Genomic DNA, 20,756 nt, shown 5'->3' with positions numbered 1-20,756 from the left:
TTTGTATCATGTATTTGTTATCCCCTACTAAGTCACTAATATTTAATATTTTTAAAATTACTCATTATTCCACCATAATTTCAATATCCCAAATGTCTAGGACTACTAATAAAACCAAACATTAGAAATATTTAATCAATCCTGGGATTATATCTCAAAGTTCCCACAATTTAGAATCCTTAAAAGTTTAAGTTCATTTTAACAACTGTTAATATTAATAATACAATTAAATTACCTAATCCTAAACTTCCACCTTCTAACCATAGTTTATTTTTAATTATAATAAATTCTATAAATTCTATAATCTGTTAGTATATATTTGAAATCCATAGTCCTATAACCAGTTCCAATAGAGTTTAGTTATTTAGTTATTTGCAATTTAATTCACCTTAAAAATCTTCAAAAAAGAAAAGAAACTCACTAAATATTTCAAAATGTCCAAATGTCTTCTAAAATAGAATCAAGGTCAGGCCACCTTCCAGATGTTTTTTACTTTCTTTTGCTATGTGTATTAGACATTCTTCCAGTAGATGGCTCTCCTGCTCCAAATTCCAACATTAAACAGTGTGTCAAAAACAGCTGATTATCTGATAAGTCCAGGGGGTTTAAAAATAGAATTAAGAAAGACAATTTCTCCCAAAAATCATCTTTCTGATTATTTAAGCTTTATTTCCAGGCTTTCTATATTTTAAAGCTTCCTTTTGGCATTTCTTTCACCTCTTCATTTTCAGTCTTTAATCTTCTCTGTGTGTCTAATCGCCGCTTCCTTAACTCTTGGAGATTATTTTTTGAGCTTCTTATACTTAAGTTAAGTCTTTAAGGTAAGAGTTGGAAGTTATCTCATCCAGTTTCAATGCTCTGTCCATGGACCGCTCCAGCACAAATCTTATGGTCCCGGTTGTCCCAGCTTGTGACTTGCCAAAAATGTCCATTGTTCCTGCTGCCATTCAGGAGTGCTTGCTTTGGACCTAACAAGGAAATTGAGAATTCCTCATGGTCCATGAAGCACCTCTCTTTCCTTTGCTGTCTCTACAAGGCAGCTTTGACCCTGTAGGGTTTCCCAGCAACAGTTGCTGGCTGGATTTTGTGGGGCTCAGTGGAGCCTGCTATTTTCCAAGCTGTTCTTGCCACAACGTCAACCGGAACAAGAAGACCTAGCTTTCTGAATGAGCCTTTTCTTCTTTTTCTAGATCAGGAAATGAAACTAAGAAATTCAAATGCTTCTTTTGTTTGCAGGTGAACTTCCACTGCACATTGTGGCAATGTGTATTTCCATTCTAACTTAAATAAAAATAGGTTCTGTAAGATTTTCTGGAATTTGATATGCTACCAAACTGGGATTAATATGTAGTGACCACATGGATTCATTTTCTCTATGGCAGCCTGCCTCAACCTGGTCTTTCAGGTCTTCCAATGCTGTATCCATCACCATTGTAACTGAATCTATCCACCTGGTTGCTAATCATTGTCTTATTTTTCCTTCCACCTTCCTAGCATTAGAGCCTTCTTCAGAAAGCTAGGTCTGTACATAATTTATCTGGATAAGTAGGATTAGTGGAACTTGATCATTTGTTCATTGAATAAGAACTCTGGGCTAATTTAATGCTCCATTTGTTTATTTTCTTGGTGATCCATTGTTTATTTTCTTCTCTGCCCATGAAATTCACTCCTGGATCTTACTTACAATAACAATTCATAGACATCTACCCATCAGCTATCAAAAATGATTTACTGATGGACAACTTTTATCAAAGTGCCTGCTGTTCACTCTAACAGATTAACCACACATGGCTGCACATGGTTAGGGTTGCATTCAGTCCCTTATTATTTTTTTTAAAGTATTCTAATAATATGCCAATGGCATCTCACTGAAGTAATGTTTTAATTGCACAGACTTTGAATAATGGAAAAACATTCCTGGAAAACGTTTCCTCTCTTTTCTAGAGGGAGAAAACTGACAAGTGTGAAGATTTATGTATCTATAACAAGAATCACTTAATGAAACGCAGTGTCGTAAGGTTACTCAAAATGAAATCCTAGAGCCTCTAGATGAGATTCCACAGGTTATAAAGAATCCACATTCTTCTGTCTGAGGTTGAAGTTAAGTGAGGAGTCAAAAGAGGAAATCTGAAATTAGTTCCTTCTGGATGCCTCCTGGCCTCCTCCTCCTCCTCCTCCTCCTCCTCCTCCTCCTCCTCCTCCTCCTCAGCTTTTGTTACAATAGATATTTAGCTCTTTATTGAACAGGGGGTTTGACTAGAAGACCTCCAAGGTCCCTTCCAACTCTGTTATTCTATTCTATTCTAAACTATTGTTTCCTAACCCTAACCAACAGGTAATTAGATATTAGCATTTTTCAACCATGGAAACTTTAACATGTGTGGGTTCCCAGAATTACCCAGCCACTGCTTACTCTTAACATCTTAAAATTGTTAAGGTTGAGAAACTGTGATCTAATGCCTATATCCCACATATTGGAGTGCAGGAATTATTGCAATAAGCCTCAAAAATACCTGCTGAACAATATGTATCTTCCTATGTCAAGTACTGAATGCCAGTTTGGTGAAGCAATTAAGGAACCAGGTTAGAAACTGTGAGACCATAAGAGACCTCAATTCATATTTCTGTAATAAACACAAAGTCTATGCAATATGTTGGTAGAACTCACACCATCTGGATCAAACTTCCTACTCCTTAGAAAAATATGTTCACTTTGTGAAATGCAGCCCATCAACAGCATTCCTTCTTTCCAAAAAGTAAACCAATTTACTAGAAATCTTTCTCACCAACGCCTTTGCACTCAATTCGTCACCTTCAGAATTCTGTTTTCAGTTTTTTAGGCCTCTTCTGGATAAGAACACCACCTGTTATTAAACTGTTTTCATGCAGAAAATCTTAAATTATTGGGTTGGTTTGGCTAAGTATTGCTGAGACTGATCAAAGCTGACTTTGCATAATTTATTTCTAACCCTGCTATTCCTGCATCACCTTTAGGTCAGAGATGGCTATTTCTGGATTACAAAGTGCCATCAGAAAATCAGCTGCGAAGGAGGTTAATGGTATGTGATTTTCCTGGTACTGCCATTTGCTTGACCTTTGCATTTGTCCTTTACGTAACAGTCATGCCCTCAGTGACTACCACAAAAAAGGGGAGAAAACAGAGGGCAACTCTGCGTGATCTTCTGCCTCAAATGCTGGCTTTGGATCCAAGACATTTGTTCAAAATATCACTTTTGACTCAAAACATGCACTATGACAAGGATGGAAAATGTATTGCTCAAAGTCCAGGTATAGTAAACTAATATCCCAGAATCCACAGTGTGGATGGGATATTCCTTCCTTCCTTCCTTCCTTCCTTCCTTCCTTCCTTCCTTCCTTCCTTCCTTCCTTCCTTCCTTCCTTCCTTCCTTCCTTCATCACGAAGGTTGAAATAGTAGACATATCTTCCCCTTTGCACAGGCTTAAGATGCTCATTTCATTTAAAGATTATAACATTGGGAGATGATGAAGGCTGCAAGACATTTATTTATTTATAAATGTCCACCTCAATGACACTCTGCCTGAATATGCAGCTTCTATAGCCCCTCCTTTCTTGCTTGATAAAGAGTCTGAGATGTGCTTCAATGACTGTAGTATAAATAATCAGATCTGTTTTAGCCTTGTCTTCTAAACTTCTAGGCTTGGACCAACTGCCCAAAATACCATGCAGAGAGATGGGGCTAAATTTGCAAGTAGTTTTATTTTTAATCTGAATAAAAAAAAGGGGGGGGACCGATGGAGGAAGAGACAAATGAAAATCAGGAAACTCAATGACATGGGGAATTTCACAAGTTATTTGGGAGCTGAGCACGACTTCTGTCTCAAGTGACTGAAAAATCATAAAATAATATACCTCAGATCCATTTTTTAATAAGAAAAGCAGAGGAAAATGTGGGAAGGAAAAATAGTAATGAGAAGAAAAATGAAACCACGCTTTTGCTCTGTTTTGAACCAACAACCTTTTATTTACAAGACAAGAATTATAGCCATTGTGTTATTACAGTGATCGTGATAAAATATACCTTTAAAAGCATTTAATGATCATGTTAAGCATTGATGAATATGAAGGGGCATTCCTTCCTCTATGAAGCAGTCAATAAATTGCTGATATTAGCCTGTAAAAAAAAAAAAAAAGGCAAGAAGCTCAAAGTGAAATAGCATACAGAATTCTACATTGAAACTGAAACAGAAAGTGAATCCTGACGTTGTTTTGATGTGAGTGAAAATTAAGAAACAAAATGTTTGCTTGCACATTCTTGGTCAGGGCAAATGGGCATGTGGATAAGCCCTATGTCTGTTTGTTGCCATGTAATGTATAGACTTTATCACTCACATTTGACAGCTGTAATTTTCAGGATTCCTAGGACACACCTGCAGGGGTGGATTCTACCTATCTTTACTACTAGTTTGCATCGCACCCGCATGCCTGCGCTCGCTTCGCTCAAACCCGTGCTTACTCTTCTGAACATGCGCAGATCACCTATGATAACATCCAGGTCAGTGGGCAGAGCCTCCCGCCGGTTTTACTATCAGTTCTTGCGAACCAGTCTGAACCAGGGGCAATCCAACACTGCACACCTGGATAATAATAATAATAATAATAATAATAATAATAATAATAATAATAATAATAATAATAATAATAATAATAATAATAATAATAATTTTATTTCTATACCGCCCTTCTCCCGAAGGACTCAGGGCGGTGTACAGCCAATTTAAAAACACAAGACAAAACAGCAGTTAAAAATTAAAATGATTAAATAGATTTGGCTCAATTTAAAACCCCAGAAATTTAAAATACCCCAATTTAAAATTATTATGTTGATAGGCCAGCCTGGCAGAACAACAGGGTCTTCAGTGCGCAGCGAAACACCCGGAGGTCGGAGATCTTACGTATTTCCGGGGGCAGTTCATTCCACAGGGCTGGGGCTCCCACAGAGAAGGCCCTCCCCCTGGGTGTCGCCAGCTGACATAACTCTGTGGGAGCGGACTGGCTGGTGGGAGGCTATTGGTGGCAGAAGATGGTCTCGAAGGTACCCGGGTCCATGGAGCGCTTTAAAAGTGGTAACCAACACCTTGAATCGCACCTGGAAGACCACTGGGAGCCAGTGCAGCTTGCGCAGGAGGGGTGTCACGTGGGCACAACGAGTTGTGCCCATAACCACCCACGCGGCCGCATTCTGGACCAGTTGGAGCCTCCGAGTGCTCTTCAAGGGGAGCCCCATGTAGAGAGCATTACAATAATCCAACCGGGAGGTAACAAGGGCATGAGTGACCGTGCGCAGGGCGTCCCGGTCCAGAAAGGGCTGCAACTGGCAAATCAGGCAAACCTGATAAAAGGCCCCCCTGGCCACGGCCGTCATATGCGCACATGAACAAAGTTTGATGGGACAAGATGACTCTGGTTTCTTAAACATAAAAACCAACAAAAAATTCCTTGAATTGTAACTGGAAACAATTAATTCAGCTGTCTCAGTCCTACATTCTCATTTCTTTCCTTCTGGTAAACAATGACTCCCCCCCCCAAATCGGTCATACTTTTCTAACAAGATCCATAACTTTTCAGCTCTCCATTTCTTTAATTTCAGTTAAAATAGTATATATGTATATCTATAATCAATTAAACCTCACCTATTACACTGGATTCATAGCTAAACAAAGAGGATGGCCTTTTCCCCTCCCCCTCCCTTTTCCTAAGAATACCAGCCTCACTTCTTCAATTTGCCGTATCATGCTCCTTCTTCACATTATCCCTGCTTATTTGGTTTAGGTTATGAGTCCATTTATGTAAACTATACTGCAGCTAGGACACTGTTGACCATGCTAATATGTGCAGAAATACCCTTAGGTCCAGATTGTTGTTTCCTAAATGAAGAAAATTACAATTCCTTGTTCTATTACAATTACCCTCTTAATAAGAATTCATTTTACTTTATATGTAATATGCAAGTAACTCTCATATATTGTAATGAGTGCATAATATGTGGAAATCATAATAGCATTGCCATAAGCAAATTTCCATTTTTCAAAATTTATAGTTAACTTAATATGTATAATTTATGGAACTGTGCACTCAGCTTTAGATAAAAGCTTTGGGGAAAGAAAAGTAAATATTCATGCTGAGGGTCGGGTGTCCTAAAATGCTGATGCAAGTTCATGTTGGTTATAGTCTTATGTTGGCAGAATTAGAAACTGACCTTCATTGTCAACTTGGTAAAAGGTGTAAGATGTGCTGTGTAAAAGGAAATGGGCAGAAAACTAATATCCTGTAATAGATATATTTTTAGAAGTTATGGGCACTGGATTTCAACTGGGACATCTATGGCATAACTCATACACACTAAGTGATGTCTTACTTTTGATTGGAAAAAACAAACAAACTACAGTTAGCTAAAACCATGGATGGTACTAAACAATAAGACATCATCTAATGGCTTCTCATTATGAAATCTTAGGGGAAACGGTTGCTCTCTTAGCAAAAAAAAAAAAAAAAAAAAAGCCAAGTCCCCTCTACCTGCCTCCTCCCCAAAAAATTAAACAATTCAAGGAAGACTGTGGAATGCTTGCAATTGTCAAGTGAAAATGGAAATAGAAAACTAGGTAGAAGCGGGCATGAAATAGTATAGGAAATGGATGACAGGCTAGCTAGTTTAAACCTGAACATATACTCCACAACCTGAAGTCTCACTGACTGCATCTTTTCATGATGAAATAGTATCTCTCTCTCCATTGAATATCAATCCTACCTATTTAAGCATTTGCCCTTTATAAATCTGCAATTCTGTTCTTAGAGTATTGGGTTCCAGGTGGGGAGGGAGTATGGAGCTGGGGAGGCTTTTAATTTTGGCTGTGATTACGCTAATGTCAAAATAATTTAGTAACTTCTAACAATCTTTTGACAAGATAACTCTGCAAATGACTCTGAAACAATAGTTTGATAGGTGTAGGCTATTTTTTTTTTACAAACATCCTTCCACCTAATTTGTACATATTGACATGACAAATGGCTCTTCTATCTAATTTATACATAGTGATGTGTGTGGCCTTTCAGAAGCGGAGGGGGAAAAAGCCCTGTCATTCTTATTCAAAGCAAGCTAAGGAAAACACCTAGCATAGAATTCTATCTTTTTATAAGGTGCAAAATCCTACCATCCTTACTTTTATCCAATATTATTTTGTGTCTTTGTTTTGGTGCAGAAGGATTTGAATTACTAAGAGAATATCAAGGGGTACTCAAGCAGAGGCAAAAAGGGAAAAATTAACAGAAATCTAAGGCTGACCACTTTAGAGACATTTAAATAGTTAGGAGAAGATCAGGATAAGATTATAATGCTTGCTCAAGCAGGCATCAGAGTCCTTAAAAATCAATTAGCTCCAAGTAGTACCCTATCCCCACTCCCAAGGATGAGTAGGAGAAGAAAGTACAGATAATTCAGATAGATTTCCCAACCTAGACTTGGATTCTTTTTGAGATCTCCTCCTAATTCAAACCAGGGGTGAAATGCTCCTGGTTCGGGCGATCCGGTAGCAATGGCAGCGGGTGGTTCGGAGAACCGGTAGCAAAAATCCCTGCGCCCCCCCCCATGCCCAGCTGAGCCGCGTGATCATCAGAGGCTGGTTTTTTTTAAAAGCATTTTTTCTACAACCACTTCGGCCGAAAAATGCTTTTAAAAGTAAAAACAAAAAAGCCTCTGATAATCACGTGGCTCAGCTGGGATTGTCAGAGGCTTTTCAAAGCATTTTTTTCTGCAACCTCTTCAGTCAAAGAGGCTCTAGAAAAAAAATGCCTTTAAAAGCCTCTGGAGATTCCAGCTGACTTGCCTGATTATCAGAGGCTTCTAAAAGCATTTTTTTCTGCAACCTCTTAAGGTTGCAGAAAAAATGCTTTTAAAAGTAAAAAAAAAAATTTGCCACGCCCACCCAGTCACATTACCCTCCCCCCAAAAAAGCCATGCCCACAGAACCAGTAGTAACAAATTGTAGATTTCACCCCTGGTTCAAACCTGTTGCTTCTCTATATCCTCTAGCTTTTCACAAACAGATACAGGGGAATGTTGCCTCCTGAATATCATAGATATCATTACTCAAGCTCTTCCCTTTTTCTTGGGCATGTGCACACATAACATGCAAACATTCTTTGGTTTTGAGAATGCTAAGATCTAAGCTATGGATGGTGGGTGATGGATCGCCTGACTATATCCTTTTGGAAATTAGATAGGAGAAAATGAAATACCAACATCCCCTTTGCTTAACTTAGGCCCTTAATTTCTATTGTGTTTTCTCTTTATCTTCTCCCTCTTTAGTCTTTCTCCATTTCTGGACAGACTTGCCTGCTAGTTTCCATTTATCAGAAATGGAGAAAAATTAAAGAGGGAGAAGATAAAGAGGAGAAAGAGAGGGAGGGAGGGAGGGGGAGGGGGAGGAAGGGGCAGAGGGAAAGAGAGAGGTAGAGAGAGAGAGATAGGGAGAGGGAGGGAGGGACGAGTAGAGTTTCTTTAATCATATACTAGGCTGATTAAAAAGGGAGAAAATCTGAAATGAAAATTCATTTGGGAAATAGGAAATGCCTTGTGTTTCCTAATGATTTTAACTCTATATTATTTAAGGTGGAGAGGAATTCTTGCCATTTTAGATGGAGGCTTGCAGTAAAATCTAGGCAATGTTTATTTTCAGCTTGATTGGTGGTAGCTGGGGGGTGGCAGATTAACACCTACTTTGCAGGGAGAAAAAAAAGACCATTTCACATTTCCTTTTTGTAAACATGCATGTTGTAAGAAAACTTAAGGGAATGTAACATCCTTCCCAGACTGCACCCTTATAACATGCATAATTTGCCGTGTATAAATATCCCCACCATATTGTCAGATAGTATACATCCCAGCTTCCCATAGCTTTGCACATTTTAGACATGACAGGAAAACCGTGAATTGAACACTGAAAACAACCAATTTTTTTTTAAATATGATTCTTCTCCCCTACCTTCAATTCTGAGTTCTCATTTGCTCTTGCTTTCTCTAAACAGATGCCATACTATATTTTACAGAGTGTGTATGTGTGTGTGTGTGTTTAGGGATGTGTTTATGTGTGTGTGTGTGTGTGTACACACATCCATCACTCACACACACATACACACGTTGGATGCAGAGAGAGAGAAAGAGAGAGTGAGATTGAGATCAGAAGCAATATATATCAGCCCTGATCCTTTGAAGAGGAAACATCTCTCATTCCCCATTTCCTGAGAGATGTCACAGCTGTGACAGGGAGGGGTTTGTAATGGCACAGTTCGGTGCCTTCATAATTTATTCTCTCTGATTTTATGCTCTTTTAGTCTCCTGCTCAACCATCCACTAACAAGCAGTGATATTAGCCAATAAATCAAAGATGTCTGCTTGTCACCACCAGATGCCTGGCCACATCACAGCCGATTATGAGACGTAAAGAAGGACAATTTCATGTAGAGAACTCAGCAGAGGTGTTCCACTGATATTCTGTTTGATAGGGAACCAGCATGAACTGAATATACTAAAACTCAATAACTTTTATGCCTCGTGGCGGTAGAGAACTAAACTGAAATAAAATAGGGAAGTAAATTAGGACCCTTATCTTTATGACTGTTCCTTTTAAGATTTGGCAGGTATCCCTTTGTGCTTTCATGTGGAATAACACACAAATAAATCTTTCTATATGTATAACTTAAACTTTGCTGGCTTGCTGATAGAGAAACACCTCGTTTGATTCTTTGAAAAGGCAGGAAAGGTATCTTACATCAAGTGGTACAAAAGAGCTCCCTTTATGTATGTGTCACGATCACCAAAGATTATCCATTTGCCTTATCAGTCAAATGTGTAGCTAAGGTAGACTTTGATCTCTCAGTTATTCATTTTTAATGATGATAACTATTATTTATGAGACTGCCAACAAGTCCTCTATGTTACAAAACAAAGACAAGGGACCTAAATTTTTATAATCCACAGACATGTGGCTTTTTCCTTTAAATTATATCACTTTTTTAATGATCTGTAGCCACTCCAAAGGCCAATTTGGACATTCACAAAACTGTAAAGTTAATGGAAATCCACATGATTTATATAGGTTTGGGGCAGCAAACTGAAATAAAAGTAGTTGCCTTGCATGCACATAGTGCATGCAAGGCAACCTTGCATGCTCAAACTGGTGGCTTGCAGGCTGGATGCATCACATGCAGGCCACACCAACCCCAGCAATGTGACATGGCGAGTTTGACACCTGTGACATAGAGCTGCAAAAGCAAACTCTTAAATATCATTCAGAAGCAAATTCTCAAAGCTTAGAAGGTTTGAAGCTATATTGCGAAATATGATTTTATTCCTTTCTTACCATTAAATTAAATAATGACTAAAATTTCAATACTATCACTTTAAAAACAACAATTTAGGATTATTCGGTGCCCTCAGAAACTCTTAGAGATTCCAAGTTTCTGATATTGAGAAATTTTAGAGTTAAATGTGGATGTTATAGGATTTATCTATCTTTCTTCTTCTTCTTCTTCTTCTTCTTCTTCTTCTTCTTCTTCTTCTTCTTCTTCTTCTTCTTCTTCTTCTTCTTCTTCTTCTTCTTCTTCTTCTTCTCCTCCTCCTCCTCCTCCTCCTCCTCCTCCTCCTCCTCCTCCTCCTCCTCCTCCTCCTCCTCCTCCTCCTCCTCCTCCTCCTATAAGAGTCTCTATACTCAAAAGATTTTAAGTTCTTCTAGGATTGAACAATAATATGCGGTCAGAGGATAAGTATATCAGGTCTGACATGTATTGACTGGATCTCCCAAACTTCAAGGCCAAATTTGCTGATATGGTTTTTTTGCCTTTTTGTCTTTTTTTAAATTATGTTAATCTATAAATATGCCCCCCACATCCTTTAAGGAAAGGAGAGGGTAGGAAGGAGGAGGAGGAGGAGGAGGAGGAGGAGGAGGAGGAGGAGGAGGAGGAGGAGGAGGAGGAGGAGGAGGAGGAGGAGAAGAAGAAGAAGAAGGAGAAGGAGAAGGAGAAGGAGAAGGAGAAGGAGAAGGAGAAGGAGAAGGAGAGGAAGAGGAAGAGGAAGAGGAAGAAGAAGAAAATGATGATGAAGAAGAAGTTCAAACCTACATCTACCTTGTGAATGCTTATCTCAACAGCAACTTCCCATAGTCCTCAGAAGGTAATTTTAAAAAATGTAGCCAATTTTTTAAAAACAACCTCATTTACCAACCAGGGGAGGGAGGGGGAATTAGAAAGTGTTTTCTCTTTCTGAATTGGCATCAGAGTACTCCAACTGAGCAAGTAGTTAGTTCAACTTCAAAGGAATTGAGTTAAATTAATGTAACTTGTTTGAGTTCATCATGTTGTTACTTTATTATGGAGTACAAAGAGTCATTCTACTCATTGCTGCAAATATCCTTCATTTTTTTTCAAATAGTGATATTATACATTCCGACCACTTATGTAATTTTCTCAAGGGTAGTGATTTCTAAATTATTGTGTGAACTAGTTCCCATTGTGGAGTACTGTGAACTGTTTGCAGTTTAAATCTGCATTGATCAGATCTAATTATACTTCTTATGTTTCTCTTTCCAACCAAAGGCCAATTAACTATTGTGGATCCATCTTCCTTAAGCAAGCAACAGTTCTACATTTAAGCAATTTTCACTTAAGTGGTAAATGGCTGATTCTTTGAAATATTATCTCATCATTATTGTTCACTTCATTGCTAAGGAGTTTTGTTCATTGTTCCAGACCATCTTCATATATTTAAAGCATACAAACATTATTTAACATTAATTTGCCCAAAACAAAAATTGGTAGCAGTTATTAAACCCTGATGTTAAGGGTTGTGCATTTTTTTCCTCTCCTCAGTTTGTTTCTAATATTTGACCCACTTTGAGAGAAAGTAGCTACTTTGGGACATATTGTGGACCTTATTTCTCTTTTTTGCTTACACTCTTTTTTTGTTGTTGTTGTCTTGAAGTGGTATACGGTTTCCTGCCTAAGCAGGGGGTTGGACTAGAAGACCTCCAAGGTCCCTTCCAACTTTGTTATTCTATTTTCTGTTTTCTGTCTATACTTGAAACCTAAAACACTGTGCAATGGTTTGGGCATCAAAAGTTCCTGAATTATGTGTGTTTAATACTGTAGATCTACAAAGATGAATTGTAGATTCTTGAATAATTGTAGATTATTCAATGCAGTTAAGATTCTCAACTAGCTTCATGCTTTACCTCTGATAAAACTCAGTAGAACAGACAACTATTTTTCAGCAGTTATCTAATTCACCTTAAATGATTATTCAGTTGTCTTTGTATATAATGGCTAGTCTGTGGCATTTTCAAACACATTCATCTTCTTAAAAAAAACCTAGTCATTCTGCTGTTTGTTTGTTTTTTTAAAAGATTATTACATGTATATAGTATGATCAGTTTGGTGCAATTCCTCTCCATTTTGTTTGTTCATTTGTCTTGCTGTCCCTTTTGTCCTCTAAGATAAGGGTACACTTGAGAAGCTTTAAAAAACAACAACAATCCCAAAGTGGTGGTTCCAGTTGTGTCTTTTCTTTTGTTCAAAAAGACCCTTAACTCAAGGTAAGAAAGGTAGATAAGGGGCTGAGTTTGTGTCATGATATGTCAAGGCACATTTTATCACTCAACCTTGCCACACCTATATATCATTTTTTGTGACTTTCTTGCTTCACTGAAAGTTCCAGAACTAATTCCAATCAGTTTGCCTGCTACAGTTAAAATGTAGCTGGCATGTATAATCAATAATAACAATAAAGCAATACATTACAAGAGATATGATTGGATTGTGGCTTCTTTTCCACAGATATAATTAAAGATAGGTGGCACAATTTTTAAAGATTAATATTCATGTAGTTGTTTACTCTGCACTATTTATTTTTATTTTCTCTGCTCTGAAAACTGAGGTAGATATATTTGCATGTGTGTTTGTCTGCACACATTTATATTTCTAATGACATTTAAAAAGAGAATAGAATTATTTTATATTTAAATATTTATATAGAATTATTTCATGCCTGTGCATTAAATATATGTTAATGCTCTACATGAGTTGACTTATCAAGTAATGATTTCTTTTGAAATCTTTACAGGTAGTTACCATACTAAAAGATTAAAATACCTGATTTTCTTCATTTTCTCATGTTACAAATTATTGAGAATTATTGGGAGGTAGACTACTTATTTCAAATTGTCCTCCATAATTTCATCCTTAGAACATTCAAGGTAACTGATGAGAACACAAGAAAGAGTAAGAAACTGTTGAAAGACTACAATTATTATTAACCTGTTTGAAAGATGTGGCTGAAAAGGCTGCTCTTAACGTCTAATAACAAGAAAGTGATAGCTAACTATAGACCTTGAAAAAAATATTGTGTGAAGCTTGGAAGAACTGCATGCCTCAGAAGTGAGACTCTGAAATGTGAAACACTCTGAAAAGGGATGTTCATTTTTATCTTAGAATCAAGTTTATACTAACAGATTGTCTCCCAGATAACCATAAAACTTTTAAAAAATTAATCTTGAATTGTAAATCAATATTTCAGCATACTGATGAATCTTGATATTCTGTGCCAATGTAATAGTTTAGCTGGTGCTTAGTTTTGTGTTAAGTGAGAACATTAATTCATGTAGTCTAATACAGTCTACTATGACTGTGACTCTTTTTCCAATATCCTCTCCCTAATCCTTTTAATTGGGTTGACCCTGAGGCCTATTGCATGTGAGATATTGAGATGAATAAATTGCCCTTCCAGGAAGGTGGAGGTCAAAAGCCACAATGGCTTCCACAGAAAAATCACCTATTAATTAAATGCTTACAACAGGAGTGATTGCTTCATCCATTTCTCTACTCCATTCTACTTTATTGTGTGAGGAGGGAAAAAAATGAAGTCATTAAATTAGGGAGGAGAGGATTAAGAACAAATGTTTTATGTGTTGTGCAATCTGCTGATAGAGAGCTCTTCAAGGGAGAAACTCTCAACAGTTTCACAGCAATGAACAATAATATTATGCTTTAATAAGAGCTAAATAATGGTAGCTATCAAAGTTGCTGTTGCTAAGTGTAACCCAATCTGCTAATAAGGTCAATATAAATTAATTCTTAAAGTAACACTGTCAAATCTAAGATATTGCCCCAAACAAGAAAAACTAGAGTATTGTGCCAATAGTGATAAAAGTGAAAATGTTTTAGATAGACTATAAATAATTATCAAACTGAGAAACACTTGCAATGGTACATGGGGGTTACCTTAAGGGATGGGTGAAGAGATGATCAGATAAGGGAAAACAAGCCCTCAATTGCATAGTTGGCAGAGCAAGTGCTCAAATGTAGGTAATGGCAAGAGAACTGTATATCCACACTTGCAAGATTCTGTTGATGTAGCTTTACAATAAAGTAGAATAAGCTTATTTGATTATGTTTCCTGCCTAGTCTGCCTGGTAAGGTTAACAACACTTGTTCCAGAATCTGTTTCTTCTGATCCTATCTACGAACCTCTGCATTTTCTATAACATATGTGATCTATACAGTCTGATTCAGCTGCAAAACCCTTGATAAAAAAGTCAAAGCATTATATATATAGTGTTTTTCTATCGAAGTACCTGGTCTACCCCAATACGGGAGGGAGCATACTGCTTCCCTTTCGCCTTTCAGCTCTAATCCAGGAGTCCTCAAGCAGTCGCATTCACGGCAAACTATTTTATACCAAATTTATATTTTGCTGATTTTCCCATTATTTCTTTATCTGCAATATATATATATATATATATCCTAATGAGCAGCACAGAGTTGCTGTTTGTCAGCAAGATACAAAAAGCCCAGAAACTTGTGAATGAGATTTCACAGAACTAAGGCTGCAGAACATCTTAGCTTACATAGGTAAAACCTGGCTAGAAAGAATATGCATAGATAGATAGATAGATAGATAGATAGATAGATAGATAGATAGATAGATAGATAGATATAGATATTTCTTTAAAAATGTTATATATGATATATATATATATATATATATATATATATATATATATATATATATATATATATATATATATATGATCACATTTTTAAACAAAAGTATAGCTGTCATATAATAATCTATAAAATAATAATCTATAAAATAAATATGGATAGCAATAAACAATAACAGCACATTTAAAAGACTATCTTTTATAGAGGTTAAAATTGTGAACCAAAACTCATTATATGCATATATATCAATGTACACAATTAAGTTCAAACAACATTATATAAATTTGTATCAATGTTAAATTCAAAATTCAATGCTTAAAATATATTTGGTGAGGATTAGCAATAATCTATAATCACAAGAATGCCTACAACTGGATTGTTTGTTGATACAGAAAATACACTTGATCAATGGGTTAACACTCTTTGCTAAACCTAGGTTTGTGTTTGTTATGTCCAAAGCCTTATTCAATGACACTATACCAGCAAATGTTATATAACTTGGCCAGGCACCATTTTATCATTCCTGTTGACCAATATGATATTATTTTGTGAAGGCTAGCCAGGTGATACTTCCAAAAGTAATTTTTCCACTTTTTTGTTTCTAATAAAGCAGTGGTGGTGCAGTGGTCAGAATGCAGTATTGTGAGCTGATTGTGCTGACTGCCAGTAGTTTGATTCTCACTGACTCAAGGTTGACTCAGCCTTCCATCCTTCCAAGATTGGTAAAATGAGGACCCAGATTAATGGGGGGCAATATGCTGACTCTCTAAACCACTTAGAGAGGATTATAAAGCACTGTGAAGTGGCATATATGTCTAAGTGCTATTGCTATTACTAATAAAACCCCGTAGTGGCCTAATAGGGTTAAGGTTGTCGCACCTGAGATGGGCAAAGTGTGGGCCTTCGTATGTCAGTTTAATCCCCTGCAAACTTTTGAAAAAAAAAAAAGAGCAGCAGAGATACATCTACTTGTGCCAACCCAACTAGTCATCTTCTATGTCCTAAACTGGAAAGAAGACTTAATTATAGGTTAGCTCCCCTCCATCATAATCCAGATTCAGACACTATACATCTCAGTGATTAAAACAAATCATGGGTAAAAAATTAAACTTAAAGTGCTTCAGTATAATGGCAATTTAATTTGTGGCTCAGGTTCAGAGATCACATTACCTTTATTTATGCTATGATTGAGTGTCATGCCAATCAATCTATATTCAAGAACATGACTATTTGTTTTGCATGGTCAATGGACTGGATGACATTTCCAAGTAGGAGGTGAAAATGCATTTTAAGGAACATATTCTAGATGTTAATTTGTTCATCTGTCTAGTAGGACTCACAGTGGTTTAATAGCAATAGCACTTAGACTTATAGACTGCTTCAAAGTGTTTTATGGCCCTCTCTAAGTGGTTTACAGAGTCAGCATTTTGCCCTACTATCTGGGTCCTTATTTTACTGAGTCAACCTTGAGCCGGTAAGAATCGAACTGCTGGCAGTGAGCAGAATTAGCCTACGATATTGCATTCTAATCACTGTGCCACAACAACTCCATGTTGATTTGGATATATCTTATACCTAAGTGACATTCTTTCTTTCTCACCTTCCATCAGCTCTGAATTTAGCAGACAAAGACAAAGATTTAAGTATTATATTTACTTCTACAATATAGCTGGTATCCAAAATGTCAGCAGTGTAGTTCCTCCTATCTTTAGTAGTTAGTAATGGGAAAAAAGCATGGATCATTATGATGCTGCAGATATCCTTACGAAAAACACAGTGAATAATGTGTTACGAGGTTATGCTTATTATGGGCTGAAATATATGTTAATGCAGATCAGAAGAGTCCGACACAATCTTGATATTTTGAGCAGCAGTCTTATTGTGCTTACCAATTTTGTTTGCAAAATTGAATGCATATAAATTTTAGGCTCTCATTCTGAAAAGTTCCCAGCAACCAACAATTTCAGGTGTTCACCTTTTTTTGTTTGTTTGTTTGTTTGTTTGCTCACTTGTTTGCTTTTGTGTGTTGACTTCACAGAAAACTCAGAAGTGATTTTGCAAACCCCGTAGAAATTATAGTTAATTCCTTTTCAGGTTCCTGAATTAGTTTTAGTTTTCAGATGAGAGAAATTCTGATCCTAGGTAGTATAAATATATGACAGAAAGTAAAGATTGGATTTTAGAGGCCATTGGAGCAAAAAGATGGAACACAGTGTCTTAATTAGAAAGCAACTAATCTATGAATAGCATGTGACATTACACACTTTAAGTAAGTCTAGTATTTTAGTGTTGGGTGAAGAAGAAATTATTATGGCAATTAAATCATGCATTTACTGTTGCTGCACTAGCTCCAAGTATTAACACAGAAAGCAACAAATTGATCCAGCTTCCTTTCCTCCCTGCCTCCTCCTTTCACCTCAACTATAGATGTCTTCCCACTTCTAAAAGCTCTCAGTCAGAATGTGCAAAGTATAGTGAGATCCTTGGCTAACAGCTGCAGTTTTTTTTAAAATAAAAAAACTGTTGATTGAAAGCAGTAAAAGGAAAACTTCCCTTAAGAGTTTGTAATACCAGCTCCCTCAAGCCTGTTCATTTATACAGTCAAAAGCCTCTGTGCTGCTATTGTATGCAGGAAACTTAGGTTCATAAGTGATCTTGGGATTTCTAGCTACCCCCTTGGGAAGAAGCTGTTGGACTAGTTAAGAATAGAGCTGAAATAACCAGCTGTTTGCTGCGATTCAGGCCCCTGTAGGCTTGCCTGAAAAATGCAGGCTTCTCTTTTGTTAAACAAAACAAAAACAAACCAGATATGCACTTGGCTCCCTGAATCTTGGCTGGTTTTAATGTGGTTACTTTTTCTGACAGAAGAATGAAACACAGTGGAAATATTATAACAATTTCATGGGGAATTCTAAAATTCAGTGTTTTGCTTTTGGTTCATTAAAATATATATTTTTCAACCAAGAGATGCTTGTAGTGCCCACCTTTTCAATTTTGTTTCAGCTAAGAAGGATTTTTCCAGTAAATATTAGTAACTATATCAATATTTTTACAGGTAGTCCTCAACTTACAATGGCATTTGGGACCAGAATTTCTGTCAGTAAGCAAGCAATATCGTGCAACAGCATCACTTAGTGACAACAATCCCTGCAGTCCTGGTTGCCATTGTTAACCAAATCTCATAGTTATTAGGCATGGTAATGTAGGATGTCAGCATACACCTTCCCCCCCCCCCGCCCCAAGGAGGCATTCCTAGGATGAAACCATTCACTTCTCTCCATTACTAGGAGAACACTCCAGGCAGTCCCTACAACATTTAGGTTTTATGAATGAGATATTTTTGTATCCATTGAGAAAAGTGGAGCATTCCATTCAGTATCCATTTACAGAAAGCCGGACAGTTCCATTCATAAACAAAATGCCTTCAGCTACAGCTCCCACAGAAGGCTGAAGCTGATGGCATTAAAAGCAGGAAAACAAAGACTCCTACAATCTACATTCCCCACCCAGCTCCAAGGACAGGGCATGACCTCACAATCACAATGGGAGTCCAGGCAACAATAATTAGAATACCAAAAAGGGCACACTCAAGCACAGGTCAAAGCACATTTCACAAGGGACAGGCATCTCAATCACAAAGCCCCAAAGAATGTATAAAAGCCCACCTACTTTCAACCTCCCATTTTGTCAGCCACTCAAGAATCAACTTCCTTTCCTGCAGCCTGCCTCCATTTCATTTTCAGTGTCTTTTTCCCGGATTAGAACCAGGCCTGATTTTTCTTTCAACAGTAACATCCTGCTGATAAATAAGTCAACAGGGAAGATGTAGGAAGTTGCTAGTCCAAGGCTAGCAGGCAGGTAAGTGGCTGCAGCCAGGTGGGAGAGACACTGAGGAAGTATACAGAGGAAAGTTTGGAAAGGATACATGAGAGAAGAAGGGATTGTGCAAGAGGTGCCACAAGGGTCAGGGAGGGTGTGCAAGAGATGTGGCAAAGATTGGGAGGGTTGTGCAGGGGTGCATGAATGGTCAGCACAGCATGAGCAATAGCACTTAGACTTATATACACAGTGCTTTACAGCCCTCTCTAAGTGGTTTTACAGAGTCAGCATATTGCCCCCCAACAATCTGGGTCCTCATTTTACCAACCTCAGAAGGATGGAAGGCTGAGTCAACCTTGAGCCGATGAGACCCGAACTGTCAAACTGCTGGCAGCCGGTGATCAGCAGAAGTAGCCTGCAGTACTACATTCTAACCACTGTGCCCCGAAAGCAGAAAAGCTGGGGAAAGGTGCATGGGTGGAGAGGAGACTTACTCCAGCACCTTGCAACCTTCCCTGCTAGCTTCTCTATTGTCTTTCTAGGGAAGCTTTCAGGGAAGATTGCAATCACATGATCACAGGGCACAGCAACTTGGTGTTAAACGTGAATCTATTGCCAAGAATCTACATTGCAATCTCCTGAGGGATGCTGGGGCAGCCAGCCCTCTGAGGACCGATCACAACCACAATTCAGTCAGTGCTGTTACAACTTTGAACAGTCACTAGACACATTTTCATAGTTGAGATCTACCTGTATGTTTCAAATAGAGTGTTGTTGCATCTATGAAGTCCTTAAGAACATGTTTTATTATTTTTCTGCCCAGTTAACTTTTTGAAATTCTGTTGTTCTCCTGACTTCTCATGCTTGCCCCTGCCCTCCCAGATCAGGACGTATGAACAGAAAAGACCTAGACAACTGGAAAGGAGAAAGGCCGGAGAGTGAAATAAATGTGTGTCATAATCACATGGTCCATTTCCTTGGGTATATGCAGGGAAGTGTTAATGTTACTGGATTTTTTACTCATCATTGTAGCTAGGAGAAGTGTTTTCTTTGCAGATTCTTCTGTCCTGTTGCAACACTATTATTGTACATGCACAAAGACAACAATGCAACATTTTCTTTTGTTTTGAAGGTAAACTAAAACATGTTTGGAATGAATGAGGAAAAATAGAAGCCTATTTCACAGGCAACAAATACTTTTTGGAAAGAAATTGGACTCCAGTATAGTCTTACTTAATTAAACCAAACGATTTAAACAGGTGCAGTGAAAAAAAAATGCTCTTTTGTAAATCCACTGGGTGTGGATAGTTTAATAATGTGGTAAAACTAAAATAAATGAATGTATACTTATAAGCACTCAGATGTACAGTACAGCCTTTTTCCATACATTCCATCATGAAACGAGGTTACAACGTCACAACCAAATCTAAATTTTTCTGCAGCAGCTGTTTCCCCAAACAAGTTGTCCGTGTGTCACAATAACAACATAACATAATTTAACTCAAGCACCAAAACTAACTTAACATAAACTTGCAATTACCATTAAGTCTATTGTTCAGCACAGCTTAATCCAGCTGCAAATAATTTGACAAGAAAAAAGTATTATTACAACCTTTTGAAGTTCAGAACTTATACGAAAAACACTGTCATATAAAGCTGAAGTGAAAATTATATTGCAGATTGCAAATGTTTGAAGCCTAAAGTTGATGAATCCTAAAGGAAATAAAACTGTATTAAAAACATTGAATAAAATAGTATCAAAGTAATCAGTGAAACTGGAAGATTTGTGCTTCTAGACATGTGCATATCAGATAATGCAGCAATACTCTTGAACAATAGCCTATTTCATTTTGTGACATTATAGTTTATTACTTCTACTGAGTTTTCAAATGTGAATATTTTTAAA

The 20,756-nt window shown here is 37.3% G+C and overlaps 1 long non-coding RNA gene across 1 annotated transcript; it reads left to right on the top strand.

The window, feature by feature from the left end:
* The first annotated feature begins 18,658 nt into the window (after nucleotides 1-18,658).
* LOC117660596 (uncharacterized) lies at nucleotides 18,659-19,815 on the top strand. The gene is made up of 2 exons (XR_004589723.2): nucleotides 18,659-18,889; nucleotides 19,733-19,815. It is a non-coding gene; the product is annotated as an uncharacterized LOC117660596 (long non-coding RNA).
* Nucleotides 19,816-20,756: the final 941 nt, after the last annotated feature.

The sequence above is a fragment of the Pantherophis guttatus genome, chromosome 2 (genome assembly GCF_059756535.1).
Source record: "Pantherophis guttatus breed Tessera chromosome 2, ASM5975653v1, whole genome shotgun sequence".
NCBI classification, from domain to species: Eukaryota; Metazoa; Chordata; class Lepidosauria; order Squamata; family Colubridae; genus Pantherophis; species Pantherophis guttatus.
This window is presented reverse-complemented; position numbering and strand designations above follow the sequence as displayed.